Here is a 22,521-nt window from a genome sequence, read left to right as displayed (position 1 = left end):
TTCAAATGTTTAGTGACCTTGTTGCCATGAGCAGACTCTGGGCTGGTGCAGGACTTGCCAAAATGCAAGATCCAGTGCCTGTCTTCAGAAGTTTCCACCAGTGGGCAACAGGAACACCACAACACAAGTATAATGCAGCATGAACAGTGCAGCAGGGGGAAGCACGGAGGATCAGATGGCACAGAGCAGAGACAATCCGTCCCCTTCTGAGATCCAAGAAGGGCCCCAGAGAACACAATGCCTGAGTTTAATGTATAGGAGGAGAAGGATTTAGCCAAGCAGGGAAAGCGAAGAAGCCTGTTAATTTCAGAGGAAAGAATCCATCCAAAGGCAGGGGATGGAGAAGAGATAAGATGGCAAAGGAGGTGTCCAGCTTGTTAGGGCCAGATCCCAGGGTACCCATGGGGCAGTGGACTACACAGGCCCACATGAAGGATATGAAATGCCACGTACACACTGCTGTATCACACTGCACACCAAGAAGAGCAATTGGAAGAGTTTACACAGGGAAGTAACTGGATCCAAATGGCATTTCGGAAGATGACTAGAGCCTTGCATGGGAGGAGAGTAATATTTCTTTTCAAGAAGATTTTCAGTGCCACAGCTTTAGGCAAAGAAATCCAGAAGAAAATCCATGGCAGATTTCTTTACTCAAGGGCTAGATTTTAAAGATGTTACAATTGGGAGGAGAGGTTACAATGCTCTCACAGTGAAACAAGTAAAAGGAGTCATAGATTTAAGAGCTGGGTGGGACTTACAAGGCCACCTGGACCACGTCCCTGCTTGGATATAGCCATGGCTGTTGGGCTGGCATAATGGTGCCAAGACAGCTAAGGCTTGGGAATTGACGTGACTGGCCCACAGGACAGAATCACAGGTTGAAGGCCAGGATGTTGGTTTGTGCTGTGCCTGGAGACCTCTGTCTACCACAACCTTTGCCATGACAACATGGCAAGTGGAAGAGAAACAGAACTGACAACTGGCTTCTTCCTTCAGATCTGCCAGAAGGGAACAGAGCTGTATTCAGTTTCCTGATGCACAGTCATGTCAGTATGATCCTTACACAGGGAATTTTATTTTTTTGGTTCTCCCTTTTGGAGAGTGATAGCCACGTGGGATACTCCATCATAGGCGCTCTGGGACAGAAATGTTTGAGGAGGTTTATTTTAGGAAGAGAAGCGTTTGCAAAGGTTGCTCTTATTTTCTTATAGATTTCTAAAATTCATCAGGTCTTCTCTACTGCTCTTGCTAATTCTAGAGTGTCAGGAAATTTTTTTAAAAAACACTAATTCCCAGAGGAATCAGCCTTGAGTCATTTTCTGGTGCTAACCTACCGCTATTAAGGGGTCAGTCAAAGTGAGTCAGAGCAAGGGAAGCATTCTCGGAGGGGAGAAGGAAAGGAACCATCTAAGCTAAGAATATGAAAGACTGAAGCTGCAGAGATGGACAAGGGTGTTCTCTTGTCAAAACAAAAGAAGATAAGACCATTCCTAACAATAAGCAGGTGCTTTATTTCTCTGTTCAATAATCACAGTTAATATTTATTTAGTTCTTATTCTGTATGCAGTACATGCATTAACTTATGGGAGTCTCACAGAAACTCAAAGAGACAGATACTATTATTGTCCCCATTTTACAGGTGAGAAAAGTGAGTTGTAAAGAGATGGAGCGATCTGTCTACCATCATAAAACAAGAAATTAAACCCAGGGAACTGGGCTTTTAACCTGATACTGAGAAGAGTTGCATTTAGCTGTAGTTCATTCTTATTTTATTAATTTATAATTTATATGTATATTAATATATAATTTATAATTATATAATAGATAATATAATTTATATATAAATAATACAATTTATAACTAATAAATTCATTATTTTATTAATTAAAATATTAATTTTATTAGTAGCAGTTGCAAACAGGATTTTAAGATCATTTGTTCTGAGTTGAAAACCCATGCCTTGGCCTTAATTCACATCTGTGGGAATTTGAATTCTTTGGTTGTGCTTCTTTGTGGCCCATATTATTTTCCAAAGTATAATTGGAAAATATAAAAATAATTATGAATACTGGCTTCTAGATTAAACATCTGTTTAACTTGGGCAAACAGATCAAATTAAGGCTGAATCTCTTTCTTATGAAAATTTTACTTCTTTTATATATAAGAGTTTGTTTTTGTTCTTGTTGAACTTCAGGATTTAGAAGTAGACATATTTATTTCATTTGGCCCAGATCTAGTATGTGTTTCTTGGTCTATTCTTTTTAGTTTATTGTATCTCTTAATCTTCTACACATGCAACCAGAGACCTCAGTGATGAGGGCATTGGAAAAATCTAAACAAACAATAAATTCTGGCTACATGATTCCCTGTAAATGGAGTGCTTAAAAAATAATGATTGGAAACGTGATGTTGGAATGATCAGATCTTTATGAAGTCACCAAATTATAAATTTCCAGTGTTTGCCATAACTGGTAATATTTTTTCTTATTGCCTGAAGTATTTGTGATCAGTATTTTGTACATGATAAAAACAAAATAGTTCCTTGTTTTAAGAAGTAAATGTGATTCAATCTTAGATGGTTCAAATAAACCTAGAGGCCATGATGATTTACTGTGAATTCTGAAGACTCAGTTACAAGCCCCTTCTTCTGGGTTGCCCCACTGGAGTTCAGAAAACTACACCAGTCTCTTTCCTTGGCACTGACTGAACACCTTCACAGGAAGTTTCTCTGAATTTCCACCTGGCGCAGACCTTGGGCACTCAGGTGACACCCGGTGTCTGTTCTCAGTGGCACCTGGTACTGAGAACAGCCCCCCAAATTGTCAGTAGTCTCCTCACCTGGGATAGAACTTTGTTTGAACTGATTTTCCTGCTCCTGGCTCTCCTCTTTTTCTTGTGTAGTCTGAACAATTTAGTCATTCCTCAAGTGATTAGTAAGTACCTACTCTGCTCTAAGGACTGCAGAAAGGATGGTAAGTTAGAAAGACAGCCACTGTCCTCACAGAGCTGATGGTCTGAAAGGGAAAACACAATAGCAAATAAAGCATGAAGACAGAAACACACTATACATTGGAAATGCATAGAGAATATAAATAACAGAATAAGTACACTAAAACAGGGGTCCCCCGGGCTGCACAGCAGATGGTGAATGGTGGGCAAGCAATCACAGCTTTATCTGCATTTACAGTTGCTGTCCATCACTCACATTTCCACCTGAACTCTGCCTCCTTGCAGATCAGCAGCAGCATTAATTTTCATAGGAGGGAACCCTACCATGCTTGAATCTTCTGGAAACCAACCCCACCCCACCCTCGTTCCATGGAAAAATTGTCTTTCACAAAACCCATCCCCAGTGCCAAAAAGACCAAGATGATTTAGAAGGAAGTCAACCAAACTGAAGCAGCATCCAGAACCTTTCCGGATGCTCTGCTGTTGGCATCTGCTTAGTAAGATGGCTTTTTCCAATTTGAAGGTAGAATTTTGTGGTCCTCAGTTCTCTGTAATGCTAAAAGTAAATCAATAATAATTTCCCCAGGTGTTAAATATATTTTCCTAATAATAAAAGTAGTAACACAAGTTTGTTAGAAAGATCTTACATAGTACAGAAAAAGTTTATTGAAGAAAACAAAACCCTCCATAATCCAACTGAGACATGGCAACATTAACTCTTTAAGTCCCTGTAGAGTTGGTTTTATACTGACTGTAGGTTGCAAAAGAGATGCAAAAGAGACAGAAAGAGAAGGGATGCCACAAACAGAGAAGTGAAAGTGAAAGTTGCTCAGATCAGATCAGATCAGTCGCTCAGTCGTGTCCAACTCTTTGCAACCCCATGAATCGAAGCACGCCAGGCCTCCCTGTCCATCACCAACTCCCGGAGTTCACTCAGACTCACGTCCATTGAGTCAGTGATGCCATCCAGCCATCTCATCCTCTGTCTTCCCCTTTTCCTCTTGCCCCCAATCCCTCCCAGCATCAGAGTCTTTTCCAATGAGTCAACTCTTCGCATGAGGTGGCCAAAGTACTGGAATTTCACTGGAGTTTCAGCTTTAGCATCATTCCTTCCAAAGAAATCCCAGGGCTGATCCCCTTCAGAATGGACTGGTTGGATCTCCTTGCAGTCCAAGGGACTCTCAAGAGTCTTCTCCAACACCACAGTTCAAAAGCATCAATTCTTCAGCGCTCAGCCTTCTTCACAGTCCAACTCTCACATCCATACATGACCACAGGAAAAACCATAGCCTTGACTAGACGAACCTTTGTTGGCAAAGTAATATCTCTGCTTTTGAATATGCTACCTAGGTTGGTCATAACTTTCCTTCCAAGGAGTAAGCGTCTTTTAATTTCATGGCTGCAGTCACCATCTGTAGTGATTTTGGAGCCCAGAAAAATAAAGTCTGACACTGTTTCCACTGTTTCCCCATCTATTTCCCATGAAGTGATGGGACCAGATGCCATGATCTTCGTTTTCTGAATGTTGAGCTTAAGCCAACTTTTTCACCCTCCACTTTCACTTTCATCAAGAGGCTTTTGAGTTCCTCTTCACTTTCTGCCATAAGGGTGGTGTCATCTGCATATCTGAGGTTATTGATATTTCTCCCGGCAATCTTGATTTCAGCTTGTGTTTCTTCCAGTCCAGCGTTTCTCATGATGTACTCTGCATATAAGTTAAATAAGCAGAATGACAATATACAGCCTTGACATACTCCTTTTCCTATTTGGAACCAGTCTGTTGTTCCATGTCCAGTTCTAACTGTTGCTTCCTGACCTGCATACAGATTTCTCAAGAGGCAGATCAGGTGGTCTGGTATTCCCATCTCTTTCAGAATTTTCCACAGTTTATTGTGATCCACACAGTCAAAGGCTTTGGCATAGTCAATAAAGCAGAAATAGATGTTTTTCTGGAACTCTCTTGCTTTTTCCATGATCCAGAGGAAGTTGGCAATTTGATCTCTGGTTCCTCTGCCTTTTCTAAAACCAGCTTGAATATCAGGAAGTTCACGGTTCACATATTGCTGAAGCCTGGCTTGGAGAATTTTGAGCATTACTTTACTAGCGTGTGAGATGAGTGCAATTGAAAGTTGCTCAGTAGTGTCCAACTCTTTAGGAGAGAATTCTCCAGGCAAGAATACTGGAATGGGTAGCCTTTCCTTTATTTGGGGAATCTTCCAGATCCAGGAATTGAACCAGGGTCTCCTGCATTGCAGGCAGATTTTTTACCAATTGAGTTATCAAGGAATCCCAAACAGAAGCAAGTTTTTTGTTACCTGTTTCATCAGTTTGACTTCACTGGTGGTTCAGTGATAAAGAATTCACCTGCCAGTGCAGGAGAGGCAATTTCAATCCCTGGGTTGAGAAGATCCCCTTGAGAAGGATTCCCTGTATTGTTACCTGGGAAATCTCATAGATGGAAGGAGCCTGGCTGGCTACAGTCCATGGGGTCGTAAAGAGTCAGACACGACTTAGCGACTAAACAACAGCAACAATCACTTTTACAGTATTCTGTTGGCCATTACAGGAGGACCCCATGAGAGTAAGAATACAAAAAGAAGGAAGTGATTTGGATTTTACATTGAAACCATAAAATCTTGCAGACTGTCTACGACAGAGTAATTTTTATGAAGATCCAAAATACATTTGTAAAAATCATCTATCAGAAAATCCTTCATGAGCTGCTACTTAGAAGAGAGTTTACCACATCTAGTAAATTTGAATGGGCTTCCCTGGTAGCTCAGCTGATAAAGAATCTGCCTGCAACACAGGAAACCCTGGTTCAATCCCTGGGTTGGGAAGATCCCCTGGAGGAAGGCATGGCAACCCACTACAGCATTCTTGCCTGGAGAATCCTCATGGACAGAAGAGTCTGGTGGGCTACAGTCCATGGTGTCACAAAGAGTTTGACATGACAGTGACTAAGCACAGCACAGTAAATTTGAATATTCACATGTCCTACAATTTCATCCCTGAGTTTAATTCCCTAAACAAAGTCTTTCAGTCGTTCACATGTGCACCAAAGCACATGGAATGAGAGTGTTCCACACAGCAGTGTTTGCAATAGAAATCAGTCAGTTACAGTCTAGATGCCCATCAATATAAAAAATAATAAAATTAATTGTGAGGTGCTGGTATAATAAAATGCTGATAGCAGTGAACCTGATGGAATGAGAGCTACACACATCCGTCCAGTTGCATCCATTGAATGAAAAATGCAGGGCACAGGTTTGATATATTTCATAGTAAATTTAAGAAGCACATCATATACTAAAACATTATGATACTTTCAACAAGAAAACAGGGATTAACAGATCTGAAGCTCTCACTATGCAACAAGCCCTATAATAAGCATGTCAAGTTGTTTTCATTTAATTATTACAACAGGTAAAGTGTTAAAATTAGGCTTTTTTCCCCCTCATTTGCCAGATGAGAAGGCTTGAACTTAGGACATATGGCTACCTATGGCTGATGTTGTTGTACCACAAAAGCCACCACAATACTGAAGTAATTATCTTTCAACTTAAAATTAAAAAAAAAGAAAACATTCTCCCAAGGTTACATGACCAGCATGTCATAGAGCTAGGATTTTAACCCAGGCAGAACAATTCTGGAGCCAACTGCCCTAACTGCTAAATTAAAGTTTGTTTTCCTCTAGATTTAGCTCTATGTGTCATAGGATAAAATGAAATGCTAAATTGCTGGAGTGTTGGAACAATGTCTGAATGGATAACTAGTCCTGGCACAGGTGAATGGGTCAGCTCATCATCTCCCCAAGCTCTCTGAACTGTGCTCTGGTGATAAAATCACCCTCATTTTTCTACCAGAATTTTAGGCACCTCTCCTATAAACACCAACTGGGTAACATATTTAACATTTTTATTGAGCATTTATTGTAAGTCAGGCATTTATCTAAGTATGTGGAAGCACTAACTCATTGGATACTCATAGTACCTTCTGTGGTTGATGTTACTATGATACCCACTTTCCAGATAAGAGGACAGGCCCTGGGAAAACTGCTTCCAGCAATTAGAAAACTTGTAAGTGGCAGCACCAGGATTTAAATCCAGGCCTCCAGCTCCCAAGCCTATGGCTGTGTCCTTATCCATACACTGCCTGCCATAAAATATTATGCCTGGAGTAAGGGCAGATAAGCAAAAACTGGCTAGTGAGCTATATCAAACATAGAGACCTCACTGATATTCTAAAGAATTTCCATTCTCTTAAGGTTCCAGAAAAATGTACTATTTAACATGTGTACTCAGAGAAAGCAATGGCACCCCACTCCAGTCCTCTTGCCTGGAAAATCCATGGGCGGAGGAGCCTGGTAGGCTGCAGTCCATGGGGTCACAAAGAGTCGGACACGACTGAGCGACTTCACTTTCACTTTTCACTTTCATGCATTGGAGAAGGAAATGGCAACCCACTCCAGTGTTCTTGCCTGGAAAATCCCAGGGACGGGGGAGCCTGGTGGGCTGCCATCTATGGGGTCGCACAGTCAGACACGACTGAAGTGACTTAGCAGCAGCAGCAGCAACATGTGTACTAGGAAAAACCAGGATGGCTTCATCTTGGAGACTGTAAGAACAATACAGTTGCACTAGAGTTTTTTATTGAAGTATAGTTGATTTATAATGTGTTAGTTTCAGATTTATAATAAAGTGGTTCAGTTATATGTATATACATATATATGTAGATTTTTCAGATTCTTTTTCCCTTATAGGTTATTATAAGATATTGAATATACTCCCCTGTGCTACACAGTAGGTCCTTGTCATTTATCTGTTTTATATATCACAGTTTGTATCTGTTAATCCCAAGCTCCTAAATTCTCTTGAGTTTTTAATTTAATTTTGTCACAAGTTCACTGTGTCATCCAAGCTAACAAGACTTTTCAATTAACAGCATTGCAGGCATTTGATTCACATTTACTTTAAGTCATTTTTAGGGTGAGGAATGCCATTTTATAAATTAATCAAAATTTGGGGGAGGAGTCCCACTATATGTGAGACTCTAGAACAAAAGATACAGGGTTGAAAAATATACTGTCTCTGCCCACAGGCATTCACAGCCAAATGGTACAGCATCATGATGACAGGGCCTGTCATTCAACTATTCAACAACTATTCTGAAACAGAACAAATACACTCTACATGTGACTAACTCAATGTGTGATGCCCTAAAACATAGGTGACTTTTGAACTGAGACATACAAGATCAGTGCCCATCACTAGGCATAAATGGAAAGGAAGGGCATCGCTGGTAGTGGGGCACAACATGGTCAGAAGTCTGGAGGCTCAAGAGCATATCATATGGATAATTTTTTGTCACCAGAGTGCAGATTGCTTAGGGGGACATGATGGAAATGATCCTGGAAAGGCTAGTTGGCAGGAGATTACCAAGACTTTGCCTGACTCCATAGTTAGGCTTGAAGGCAACAGAGAGGCAAAGACTTTTACGCAGGAGGGTATCATCATAGGTATTATTTTATAATGCTAACTCTGATGGAAGTGAGAAGGCTGGATGACAAGGAGAGAAACCAGCCTGAAGGCTGTTGTAACAGTTAGGTGAAGCAATACCAGGGGTCTGAAACTAGACTACTTTATGAAATAAGTAGTATTTGGGGACCCATTTTACAGATGAGAAGATCAAGGCACAGAGGAGTAAAGTACTTTGTGCAATGCTGTGTGCATGCGTGTTAAGTCACTTAAGTCGTGTCTAACTCTGTGCAACCCCATGGACTGTATAGCCCACCAGGCTCCTCTATCCATGGAATTTCCCAGCAAGAATACTGGAGTGGGTTGCCATTTCCCTCTCCAGTGCAATGCTGCACTACTGGTAAATAGAGGAGCCAGATGCAGACCCAGGGAGTGAGACAGTAATGCCCCCTGCACTTGTCACAGCTCTGCCAGGCCAGCTGATGATCATGGCAGGTGAGAAGGGAATGAGCTGAGGCAGCAAGAGAGAGCCTTGAGCATGAACTACAGAGTGGAGCAGACAGTGGTGCTCCCAGGAAATATCACATCGATCACAAAGAAGCAGGTTGGGTGAGAAATCAATGAATTCAGTCTTAGATATGGACTGCAGGAGTTCTGTGATAGCCAGGCCATGACACCAGAGGACTGTTGAAAAGGTCAAGCCTAGGCTTCAGGAGAGGTGTGGACAGAGAAAATCAACCCAGATACAGAATACCCTGTTAAATCAACACTGTTCCACCTAAGACCCACATCCTGAAGAGGAGAACCTGAGTCCATAAGAGGCAGTTCAGAACCGAGGACTGTGGGGTCACACTCATGTTTGAATTCTAAGCTTAATCTTTGTTCTAGGAGATATGTCTTCACTTTTCCAATCAGAGTTTTTCATTCATAAATGGAGATTTTAACACTTCATTTGCCATGTTATTATAAGGGTTATCCTCCAATTAAAAATAAAAATTAAAAAAAAAAACTACCCATCAAGAATGAAAAAAAAAAAAGATTAATATATATCTAAAGTACCTGACAGGTTGCTTTCCAAAAGTAAGTGCTCAATTAGTGGTGATCATTATTATGGTTGTTTCCATGTAAGGATTTGTCTAAGGCAAGGCTAGAATGTAGCAAACAGTCTGGGCAGCCAGCCCAGTTACTCTCTTGGCAGTTTTTCCCATAAAATTCTCTTACCTACATGGAATTGTCACTAACATTTCAACCCAAGAAGGTCCTTTTGAGGAATATGAATTGGGCTTAAAAAAAAAAAAATCAGTTCTTCATTTGCCAAAAAAATAACCTAGAGAAATGAGATAAAAATTCTATATATGAAAAAAAATTTTAATTCTATCTATGTACATGATAAAATTTAAAATATTGACTGAAAACAAAGCAAGTGCCACATTTCCCAGATTCTTCTTTTTTTTATTTTTTAATTTTTAGGAAAACAGCTTTACAACGTTGGTTTCTGCCTTACCACAACGCGAATCAGTCATAATTATACATGTATCCCCTCCCTCGCGGTCCCTCCCTCCTCTCCCCATCCCACCCCTCTAGGTCATCATACATGTCCTAGATTCTTAAGTGACTGAGGCAAGTGCGGGGTGTGGCTCATGACCTCTGAAGCAGAATCAGGTCAGATGAATAGTAGAAAGAATGTTTTCAGCCATAGTCACCCTGTTCAAGACTTTCCATTATGACAGTATATTTGTCCACAGGGGACACATGTCCCAAGAAGGATAGTCTTTCTGGAATCATAGGAAACTTTGAGATTTGAAAATTCAACAGAAAAGACGAACTTGGTAATAAAGTAGAAACGTTAAAGATTGAAGGCCAGTAAGCATTTACTTATCACTTTGTCATTCCCAACTCCTTCAGACATATTTTATTTGAGGATTCAATGTGGTGACTAACAGCATGGTTATTTAGGAAGAGACCTTTAGGTCTGAAAAATTACAGTAGAATAGAATTTCTGGGAAAAGGACTCATTCACCGCACACACGCGCGCGCACACACACACACACACACACACAGCATACATACACAAAGTTCAAAACACAAACCAATACACTTAAGAAGGAAGAAAGACATCGGAAATAAATAAATGAAATTTATTGTTTAATTTGATTGCCTTGAAGATAATATGTTCAGTAAGGATATGAGTATAACCAATATGGAAAAAGTTAGAAAAAATAATTAAAAGAGGAAGCCTTGCCAAACTCATCCTTTAGAAATAAGGAAAGATGTTTCGAGACAAAAATCTTTTCCTCTCCACACTGAAGATTCTTGGCCTGTTCAGTTCTCGTCTCAAGAGCATGGCTGCAGAACATCAGATTCACTAGTTCTTGTTCCTTCCAAGCGCCCGCCCCCCACCCATGCTTATCTGAATATATAAGCCTGCCCTTTGCTCAGATTTATGGGTCGGGCCAGAGCTGTGTGTATTTACAGCGTTCTGACCTGAAGACCCTGGGCTGAAGGAGAAGAGGAGGAAACCAGGCCCATTCCATAAACAGAGACAGATATGAGGGGGAGGTAGAAGGCCTTGCTAGCACTTAACATTTTTAACTATTTGGCCAAGCTTAAGAATTAGTGATTAGATTAGAGCAAAAGTAGAACGAGAGACCGGAGTGCAGGCTTGGCGGGGGGAGTAAACTGTATTTTTGCTGGTTACTGGGAGGGCCTAGGTTGGGGGATGGGAGTGGGGTTAAATGTAATGTGGAAGGTCTGAGAGAAAATTGATAACTCAGATGCAGAGGGAGCTATAAAATGCTTTGGGAAGGCAGAGGGTGTACAAAGAGGAGGATAGAAACTGCCTTCAATAAGTTAGAAAATTTCTCCAACCACAACTTGCATTTCTTGTGTGAAGCAGGACTGCTTGCATTCTTTAAACTGTAAAGGGTCATCGAAGAAAAATCTCCTGCTCCATGCTTAAATGAGAACACATTGCCATAGATTACCAAAACCTAATCAATTGTGAGTTGAAATATTTTTCTCAGGGTCTGGTGGCCACTTGAAAGCAATTCCATTTTCAAACAGGAGTGCTTGGTAAAGGGACCACCCCCATGCAGAGCTCTGGTCCACGCCCCAGTTCAAATGGGAAAGAGCATGCAATGGACCCTTAAGCAGTGCTTGGCACCCAAAAACTGAACCCCACACCTCCAGGGCGGCATCTTTACCCATGAACCAAATGTGAAAGTACAACTTCTGTCTGGGCCATTCTCAAATAACCTACTTGCTGGAAAAACTTGAGTGCATGCAGAAAAACTGGCCTACTGACTGACTAAATTAGAAATAATCTCACATCCATAAGTAAAGGCTACAATATTCACTGGAGACCTCCAAAGCAAAGCAACTGGGACAACACAGTGACTCATCCACAAATCAATTTACATTGCAACAGAGCAGAGAGCTGCAGTGGACGTGATTTAACCCATGATTGGAGAATTTGTGAAATACCATGGAATGGTTTCCTTTTGCTCATTTTAATATCGAACAATCTGGTTCATATGATGTTCCCTGTTAAAGCATCTGCTAGAATGATATTGCTTGACTGGACTATTTTCCTTTCTAAGGTATGCTCTGGATCCTGAAGAGTATTCTTACTATTCTAAATGGGTTTGTGCGACTTGGATTAAACTAGCACTAACAATTGCATGAGAACACGTGTGTGCTTAGCACTGGTTGTGGCACTTCATAAATGTTCATTTGTTTATGAGGATTACATTACTATTAAAGTCATGAGTTGGAAATAAAAAGGAAAATTGACTCGACAACCGAACTTTGAAAAATTGTATGATCCAAAAATACGCTGAAATGTATATTTTCTATTTATGTTTGGCATTTTCTGTTCAAAATTAAAATTCAAAGCAGTAGAGCTAAAGAAGGCATTTGAATTATTCTGTCGGTGCAAACTGAGTACACAACAGTGAAAACTTGGGCCAAAGGTGATGAATGGGAAGCAGCTATACTAACCAGGTTGCATTTCTAAAGTCAAATGAAATATGTGATATTCTAGAAAACTAACTTTTTATGACTATCATTTTTTAACTTTCCCCTAAAATAACACAACTTCTGCTTTGTCAATAATGCATGTTCAAAACAGATGCAAGCGCATGATGAGGATTTGGGAGGAATTTGGGGACTATTCCATTGCAGCTAAAATGCTTTTCTGTGTCATTTCTGTTGAGATCCATTTGCCGGCAAAATCATTTTTTTCTCTAATATGGTGTGGATCACAGCAACAGTTCAGATGTAACCATTTAGGAGCAGAGGCCTAACTCAGTATGCCAGGAAAAAAAAAAAAAAAACATGCACCACAAAGAGCATTGAGATGAATGGCTCTATTTTATGAGCCATAAAAGTTTTATTCATCTTGACACTGAAACAGGTTTAGGCAGTGAGTTGACACGCCTTAAATAAATAAGTGGAATTAATTCCCCAGCCCTTGAAACAATAGCAGCATGCATGGAGCACGGAGAAATGCCCCATTGTTTCCTGTGGCTGCCTGATATTGATATTATTTGTGTTTTCTGTGCTGCTGCCTCAGGGGCCTGGTTGATCCACTTCAGATTCATCCCCTGTTTTATTAGAGGTTGAAAAAGGTTCAAGACCTGTTTGTACCACAGCTCCCACCGACAGCTAAGGAACCAGTTTGGCGTCTGGTTTGTCTGTTGTTTTACTGCTGACCTTCAAATCAACTTTAACCCCTGACCTCCAGAGGCATCTATCATGACAAGAGGCTGTTTAACACAAATGGTGCCCATTTATAGGGGAAGAGACTCAGAAGATTTCCTTTTTATGAAGAATTTAGTTTTTCACCCCTCTTTTCTCAGTCACCACAGGTGAAATCTCTCTCAGCAGCTGGCTTATGAAATAATGGGAAGGGAGGCCTTAATGAGCAGAAAGCACCCTCAGCTGGAGATAAATATATGCAAATGAGATGCACAAACAAAGGAGCCTGGACAGAGAAATATCTGCAATTCCAGCAAAATGCTGCCTGCAGCTCGAAGATGAACAGCTTTGATAAAATGGTAACAAAAAGCACCTTTTTATTCTCCAGCGTGTTTTACATTGCAATAGGCCATTGTCATTGCAAGCCAGTGGAGCATGCAGGGGTTTTCTGCACTGTTTCAGAAAACTGTTTAAACATTTGTTTTAAGGCATTCATGAAATATAATCAATGGACTGCTTCTGTGTTGTTGTCATGATTTTTTTTTCCTGAGTGTGTTTTAGACGTGACTGTCCTTCTTTTACCTGTTGGCCCTTTCATAGTCTCATAGGCCTGTCTCTTTTGGTGACTGTTTCTTCCACAGACCAGAATTTTTTTTTTTTTTTTCAATGAAAAGAGATTTCAAGTTAATAACTAGTAGGAATCCGCTTTGAGCCACCACAGAGCAACACCAAACAACTAGTGTTAATGATGGCAATCAAGTGTGTAGAGCTAATTCAGAGACAGGCATGTAACATGCTGATTTTAATAAGCTTTAAAAAGGCAATCTCTAACTTTTAAAAGTCTTTTAATTCAACCATCCTTGGCTCATATGATACCAAAACAAACACAACCATTAAAATATGTTTTCAATATATAGCCACAGTGTTATTTGATGGTATTTTCAATTAGCATTGTGTTGGGAAAATATTGATTTGATGAGCTTTAAAAATGGAAAAGCTAAATTCATTAACCTATTTGTGGGGGGGCGGCGAGGAGGGGGCGGGAATAGAAACTTTTTTTTTCTCTTCAAAGGAATTAAGCCCCAATCCCAGTCTCTTGCCGGAAGACAGGCTGGACCCAGGACAGAGAAATTGCTGCACGTGAACATATGTATGATATTTAGGTTAATAATCCAAGCAGTTAAGGTGAGAGATGTAACACCAGACACTTCACATGCATCAAAATACCATCACTCTAAAAGCTCTGCAATATTTGGTTTTCATTTATAATCCAATCTTCACATTCTGAGTAAAGATGTACAGTCCTTTACTTAAATTATTTCATCTTGGTTGCCTGGATTGGAGCAGAGACACTTCTTCTGAGTACTGTGGAGCTTTCACATTTTATGTGCATTTCATCAGGCAAATGTCAAATTTGCTAATAACAAGAAAATCTCCTCATTTTTAATCATGCCACTCCTGTTGCATGGGTTGGGGGTGGGGGGAGGAGGGAGTGGAGGAGGAAATATAAAGCATTGAGCAGTCTGACCAAAGAGCAGAAGGAGAAAATGTTTCTTTGGGTTTGGAAACGACACATGCTTGGTTATCTCCATGCCTGCATCAGCACATCATTAAATTCAGAAATTCAGGAGTTAATAGAAACTTGGTTCTATTAGAGATGCTTTTGCCAGCCCAGGTTTGAGGCAGCATAATTATGCTCAACTGCTGTTGTTTGGAAAGGGCAAACAGCATCTTAGGCACAGAACAATGAAATTACAGCTGAGATTTAGGTTAGCAAAAGCCGTCTTCTCTAGGCTTTTATGATTCATTATTTCCCATTAAATACAGTATTAGAAGTGTACACTAGATAGCTCATGGTTGCTGCTCTCGGAGCACATTATCTATATTACACAGGTCTGGGGAGCAGAATTAGAAAACTTTGGGGGAATGAGCAATATGTGTTTGCTGATAGAAGTACCATATGGCTCATCTTCTTCAATTGCTTTCATTGCGACTCTGATGCTGGAGAAATTAAAGTTTTATTTGATGTGGCACAGCTTAATGAACTGTCTTCTGTTAGGAAAATTGAATATGTTTCCTGTTATTTGAGCACAGAGCCTCCATGGTTTGGCTGATGAGGGATGCATTATGTATTGTTTATTTAGCATTTGGAAAACAAAAGCAAGATATTGAAGGTAAAATTGATTACTGCTGGATTGCATTATATAATCAAGTTTTATCCCTTTAAATTTCCCTTTACAATCCTTTGTTAATGTTTTAATATGAGATTGTTCCAGGTTTTTGTCCTTCTGAAGTACAAAGAGCTTGTTTTTTTTTCCCCCCTCAAGATACCTTTATTTGTAAACAAGTCACATGAAACTTGAAACCTAGTATTGCTATATTTATAGAGTTTGAAGAACAATATTTGGGAAAGATGAATATAATTCAATTTGTGTGACTCTAATGGCAAAACTTCCAAGCGAGTCCCCCATCAGCTTTGAGAGAATCTAACATTTGCTAGCTGAAAGTGGAATGTCATTTTCTTTTGTTTGAAATAGACCACTTAAGAACATGCCTTATGAGAAGGAAGAAATTTTTGATATTTGGAAATACAAACCTCAAATTATCAAATTTTAGATTTTCAAGTTAGTTGTCAGTGAATGAAAAGTTGGACTCAACCTGTGAATTTTTTAAAAATGAAGTGTACATTCCGTGAATTTGATATTTTACTAAATATGATTAGAGAAAACATGACCAAAAATATACTTACATGATGGGAAAACTGAGATGTCATCCATGTGAATGTTCTCTACTCCCTTGAACAATCTGCAAAGATATACATAGAGCATTTTGTTTAATTTCCCCTTTTTTGTTCTGGATCTGATTGTGTTTTAGACATGAAATCTGAATGATCTCTAAAAAGACTGAAACTAAGATCATCTAATCACTGTGTTTCTTTCATTTTTTCAGTGAGAAATATTCCTCGCATGGGCTGGTGACTCAGATACAGATCTGCAACAAGCAACTAGGATAAAAAATAGTTAAAATGAATCAACATTTATCTGGAATATACAGTCCTGACCTTAAAAAAAAGTCATTTATCTTCTGTGTCCTGTAATGTTTTGAGGATTCTGGCAAATATGGCAGTTAAACAAACTTCTCTCATAATCTAAATACTGTCTGTTCAAGAGAGGCTTCCAATGTTTATAGCCCATAAGTAAAGAAAAAAAAAAAAAAATCCTGGTATTTAACCAAGAATAGTGCTCTTGAAAATGTCTTCGAACAAAGTGTTTAAGCAAAACTTTGGCCACGGATATTTTCAGTTCCTCATTCTTCTTCTGATTCCTTTTTTCAATGAGCTGTTTTCATATGCCATCATTTCTCTCCTTTCCTTGAAATTAACGAATTCATTTCAAAAAATGAATGCCTAACTAGTGACCTGGTCATACAAACTTCCTTGAGAAACAGTTGAGAAGAAAACATCACATTTTTATGAACCCCATCTCCTGCCAGGGGCCTCGGAGGAGGAACACCATTATGCATTGTTATCAGCGTGGTGTAATTTGACTGTTGACAAAGTATCCGTGGCAGTGAGAATGAGCGCAGTTAGAAGTGTGGCGGATTGTAATCAAGAAGATGCTTAGCTGTGCAACACTGCATCTTGAGCAGATTTGAATCAACATTGCCTTAAGGGGACACACACACATACCAAAAGGAAAAAAAAAATCCATTAATTTTTAGAGGGAAAATTAGAGTGGCACTTGATGAAGTGAAATTTGACATGCGTTAATTGCTCTGCAGCTCCCCTAATTAGAGATTTTCAAATTCTTTTACTGCTGTCACCATGATGGCACATTGTCTTGCAGGACAAATAGTGAAACTGCAAATTTGTTTGATCAGGAAGTTTTACAGAGGAAGATGGGACTGTATCCTTGAGCCCACTTCCAAAAGGAGGACAGCTGGAGAGCAAGGAGGCGTTCTCAGCCCTACCTGGAGCACAGATAAAAATATGCTTATTACAATAATTTCAGTCTGAGACTTAATGTAAAGGAAGCAGGTGCTGATGCGATTTCCTTAAACAGATGGAAATGTTACTCTGGTACTCATGCCTCTGTTTCCAATGAAATATTTCAGGTGGAACAAAAAGTCAGCAAGATGCTACATTACATACACATTCTCATATTTCTACTTATATTCCTCAGAAATTGGAGAGAGGAAGATTTTGAAAGACTGTGTCATGCTTTTCTCAGGTCTGAAGTCAGAGGCAAACAGCACTTTTGATCCCCTTCTTAATCTTAAAGTAATTATACTGCTGTTTGGCCCCCAGCATGGCATCAAATATGATACCATAATAATTTTGGTTTCCCTTTTCAACCCCTCTTGTCTAGCCCTTGAACCTCTCTTAATTCATTAACATATTGAATTTTTTTCAATTTTCCATTTTCTTGCAATAACAATATTAATGCTGGGGTGAAAGCTTGATTGGAGCTAAATTACTTGTTACCTGCTGGCATTTATTTATATGGCATTGAATTATAAAGCTTTGCTATTGTCATGCCTTGGGCGAATTGTTTATGACACCAGTAATAGGAGTAATTGTTATTGTTGAAATTACCTGTCAGCTACCCATAGCAGTGGCCCTTGTCCCACTGACAAATAGTGACAAGGGAGAGGTATCCTCCATGCGTCCCCCTGATGGCTTCTCCTCTGATAATAAGAAGTGCAGGGCCTCTGATAATTTGCCTGTCACTGTTGAGTGCAGCTCAGAGAGAGTTGGCCAAATTGTTGTCATTCACTTTGACAAAGACAGCAAAATGCCCCTGTGCAGGAGGAGGATTATCAAAATAAATGAAATCGCTTACACCCCCTTTGTTTGTTTGGCTCAAGAATTGCCTGGCTTTGTATGCGGTTGTGAAATTAGGGTCCAGTTCTTCTGGGTATACTGCTGTTCATTCTAAGACGAGGATCCCGGGCAAGAGAGGCATTTTATAAGACCCACTGCTTTGCAATTTACATAGGTCATGAAAAAATTATATTCTGATATAGAGTCAGTAACGTTGTAACAAGAAGTCTAAACGTGAGGTTGAATACCTTAGTTTAAAGTATATGTAACATTCACATCTTTTTCTCTTCTGCCTTCCTTTAATCCTTCTTTTTTTTTTCTTTTTTGACCCACTCAGGCATTCAAATTCAATAGACTTTCAAAAAATGCACACATTTCCTGGTTGTAATCAGGTTTCCTTTAAAAGTGTGGAAATCTGCATCTCTGACTCTTAAAGCCTTAAAAGATTACCCAGTCAAATTTAGGATTATTATTTCAAATGGCTGCTTCCTCTCCATAAGTTATCTTTTATTTATATAATATCTTCATGTGTAAAGAGAGAAATGAAACGTAGTTCCAGGTATGAAGCATCAATTATCACAGGCTAACAGAGGAAGCAAACTGACTCTGTTATTGCCAGAGCTCAAGTATAAATATTTGCATTTTAAAACCCCTTGGTTGCGGCCTGTGAACCTGTCATAGAGGAGAGAAGGGGACTAGAGAAGGGGGGATGATGTCCAGGGGTCTCCACATCTGAAAGAAATGGGCTTTAAAGTAATCAAACCTCTGCTCTTGTAAAAACCAAAATCATTCTCACCATTTCACAAAAGGCATCATTTCACGCTAGGAAAATTCTAATTTTTAAGGGGCCTGTGAGGTTACCGCTCATAGGTCTTCTTGACAAATGCTTGTCGTTATGAGAAGTTGCAAAGAGAAGAAAAAATAACTAGGATAAATGTAAAATATTGGCTCCTTATAGGATAGTAATCAGCTGTTTATTGGTCTCTACCAGACAAGTAATGACCAAGCTCAGTGTTAAGTGCCAGCAACATCGCCCTGGGCCCTTCCTCCTAACACCGGCCATTATCTGATTAAAGAACCTCCAAAGAAGTCACTATTGCATAATTTTATGGGCCTTAACAGCACGCAGGTTGGCTGGCAGGAAAACTACCTAGGAGGGTTGATAAACCAACAGTGAAACATGATTTTATTTACTCCACTCACACCTTGCTCTCTGAAAGGGTTTCTGAGTATCTCAGACATTGGTGACCACAGAAGACAACTAAAATTGTTCAAATAGGAATTGTGTGAGAGGTGAAGGAGCCAGACAGGGAGAGGCAAGAAAAGTAAAATTATCTATCCCTTAAAATTTTTCATGAGCTGCACAGTCTGAAGTAATTAACAGCAGCATTACAGGCAACTAGACCTTGTCTTTGGTGTTTGGTATTTCAAGCAGGTAAGTTTCTAGCAGTGCTAAAATCATACATGCAATGATATGATGATAGGAATAAAGTGTTTCTAGTCCTTAAAAAATACTGTAGTCTTCTAAAGGCAACCATTCTCTGGTTAACCATGCTGAATGTCTCTGATTAACAAGTGGAAGGCAGCGACATAATTAAGAGGTTATCTGTAGTCATAAAAATGCTCAAACCTGTCTTGGAATGTGATCCCTTTAACAGATAATTTTTAAGAATGTAGCATGTCCTCGCTTTCTCTGTCGAGACCCACGTTAGTGATCCCAGGAGGGAAAATAAACATACGTTTTTAAATGAAGATATTTAAAATGTACCCCATATTTCAGTGTGTGGCTGTAACCTGGTCTTTTTTATGTTCTTCCTATAAAACCTAAATTAAGCCTCTTAGGAGTGGTTTTGCTGTAGGTTTCATCTAAAAACACAATACGTTTCAAATGATTCCAGTACTTGAGTACACGTTAACATGCAATCTCTAATGTGTGTTCTCTCCCGTCCTCTTCCAGACAGCAGCTCTTCTAAAGGAATGAGGCTTCTTTAAAATTTAGCTTCATTTGAAATGGAAACTTTTAACAAATAGTAATTGCTCCTGTAGCTCTATTGATGAAGTGACTGGCAGCAAATCTTTTCTCCTCTCTCTCCCTCTCTCTCTCTCTCCTGTAACATTTTGAAACACCCATCAGTGTCAAAGGAAACTGCACACATCTCCTTTGCTGCTCTAAATAAGGCTCAGCAATGTTAAGAAAAATGTCAGAAAAAGCTCAGTGGATTAAAGTAACATTTCTGCACCATGTCATGGAGAATGGCAGGGCAGACTGGTCTGCATAATTCTGAAAGATATTTTGTGTAAAATGCTTACTCTATAAACGGAATGAAATTTTATTTGGAATGATTTAAGGTTGTATTTGATCACCTACAACATTCAGTTGTTTTTCCAAATCTCCTTAATACACCTTCGATATATATTTCTAAAATTAGAACAATAATACACTCTTCTCTTTGTAGAATGTTTCTCCACCCGTGTACAGCGTTAAAACATACTGTGGACTCTTCAATGCATTTTTCTTTTCTTTTCTTTCTAACATTCCTAGGATGTTCATTCAGTGAAAGCAGTAAAAACACTGGGCTCTTACACATGTAAATTCATTGAACTAATCAGCCAGATTTCCCCCTAAATAAAATTTGTGTATAACTTTGGAGATTTTCAGCACAGTTCATTTAGTAATACATTTTTTAAAAAGAGCATTTACGTTTCATTCATGTACTGAAAATACATGACTGGTTGGAGGATTTTAGTTTGTTTTGTTCTCTTTTTCTAAAGAACAGTCAAGAATCCAGTGGTAGTAAAACACCCAACAGTACAATAAGTACATAATTAAAACTCAGCAGTTAAAAAAGGAAAATACCTTACAAATCCAATACCATATACCATTATACCATTAGACATGACAAGATTCGTTTCACAAAAACAAGGTAAATCTCTGCTGATTTTAAATACAAACTTTTTTCAAAACAGGTTAAAAATGAATTTAGACAAATTTGTCTCTTAACCTTTAAAGATTTCCTGCCCATTTCTGTATGTCCTTTATTACATTAATTTTTTATTTAAATTACACCATTAACTGGATATGAATTTATCAAGAATACATGTATTGATTTATAAAACAGTACCATTAATTATTATAATAGCTAGATGTAGCTGATATTACAAAGCCATTTAAAGGTTTTTAATATAACTTGGACATACATAGATAGATAGGCATTATGGACAAGACTACAATTCAAACTGGCTACCAGCAGTTAATGAAATCCTTGATTTATATTCTAGTTTAGAGATTGATTATATTGTTGCTTTGTAAAACTATTTATATTATGCCATTTTTCAAAGGATGTCTCAATAAAAAAGCTAAATAAAATATTCAGTCAATTCCCAAAGCAGATTTTGTTTTCTATATTTTAAATGCTAGTGAAAATAATTGATTGTGTGTGTTCCAAGCTTTGTCATTTCCATTCCAGAGGTGGCTTTCCTGATGGGAGACTCGTTTGCAATGCACACTTTCACACACTCTTGGATTCTTGCAGAAACAACCCCCTTCTCTTTATTTCATTAGCCGCCCTCCTCCTCAACAAACCCATGTATATTTCACAAAACCCACACATCAGGACACATAAGTCTTTTTGGCATCTTTTATGTTATGCATTTTTTTTTTTCTTAAGGTTGTGGAAAACTGGGACTTACCCCAAAGCCGCAAAACAGGCAATCACGAAGAGAATTTGGGTAAGAATGCAATCTGAAGAGGAAAAAAAAAAATAATAATGAGGAAGAATATAAGCAAATAACAGTAACACTTTCAAATTACTTTTCAAATGGTAATTAGCCAACGAATAGATTGAAAGTTAAATTCTTTTCACATTGTACTTGATTTGGGTCTCCTACTCTCTTTATTTATATCACTTTTCCTTGCCTGGCAACATATGTTACCGATTTATTATAGTATTTTTACTGTTAGCAGACAAATCTAAAGGCTAGCTGAGAAGGCTAGCTTCATCTGATGACTTTAACAACAACTGCAGGGCATCCTTGAGGGTGAGCCAATAGGCTCTTTTGAAGCTATAATACTATTAACCATTTTGATGCCAAAATATTTCTTATAGCTAAAGTTGGTTCTGTCTTTGTGGGCATTCCAGGTTTGACATACACAAAAGTTAAATGTAAATGATTTGTTTTGTAAACATCTCAATGGCTTTCTAAGCACTTTCTTCCATGTGTCTTAAGTTTCCTAAAAGCCATATGAATGTTGTGGTTTCTTTATTTCCCGCTTTCTTTTACAGGACATTGAACTCTGGGCACACAATGGTAAGTAAACAGCTATCAAGCATCAAGTTAAATTGTCACTTCACCCTCCCCCATGCCATTAATTTTCTGCTCTGCTATTAAAAGAAACAAATATCCTTTACAGTTTCAGTGATCACATCTCTCTGACATATGTACAGTACTGAAAAGTTGAGTTCAAATGAGATTCTTTTTTGGCTAAGAATCTGAAATTCCTTTCCAAATTAGAGATGCCATATATTATGGCCATTTTAATGGATATGTAATAGTAGCCAAAAGTTTATGCCTTTT

At 38.8% G+C, this 22,521-nt stretch overlaps 2 long non-coding RNA genes across 4 annotated transcripts in view; one reads left to right on the top strand and one right to left on the bottom strand.

The window, feature by feature from the left end:
- Positions 1 to 2,422: 2,422 nt before the first annotated feature.
- Positions 2,423 to 22,521, bottom strand: part of LOC129623262 (uncharacterized) — a 60,180-nt gene continuing 40,081 nt past the window's right edge. The window contains exons 5-7 of one of the 2 annotated variants that reach the window (XR_008700441.1): positions 21,637 to 21,688; positions 15,874 to 15,929; positions 2,423 to 3,014 (exon numbers count right to left, since the gene is read on the bottom strand). This is a non-coding gene — a long non-coding RNA (uncharacterized LOC129623262). Of the gene's footprint in view, positions 3,015 to 15,308; positions 15,930 to 21,636; positions 21,689 to 22,521 lie in introns of those variants that run through there. The other variant, XR_008700440.1, reaches the window with a different exon arrangement.
- On the top strand, positions 11,666 to 16,986 carry LOC129623263 (uncharacterized). Of its 2 annotated transcripts, none has more exons than XR_008700443.1 (4): positions 11,666 to 12,025; positions 13,286 to 13,483; positions 14,197 to 14,309; positions 16,074 to 16,986. It is a non-coding gene; the product is annotated as an uncharacterized LOC129623263 (long non-coding RNA). The 2 variants fall into 2 exon arrangements; XR_008700442.1 differs by having other exon boundaries at positions 14,197 to 15,298.

This window comes from Bubalus kerabau, chromosome 11 (assembly GCF_029407905.1).
Source record: "Bubalus kerabau isolate K-KA32 ecotype Philippines breed swamp buffalo chromosome 11, PCC_UOA_SB_1v2, whole genome shotgun sequence".
NCBI classification, from domain to species: Eukaryota; Metazoa; Chordata; class Mammalia; order Artiodactyla; family Bovidae; genus Bubalus; species Bubalus kerabau.
This window is presented reverse-complemented; position numbering and strand designations above follow the sequence as displayed.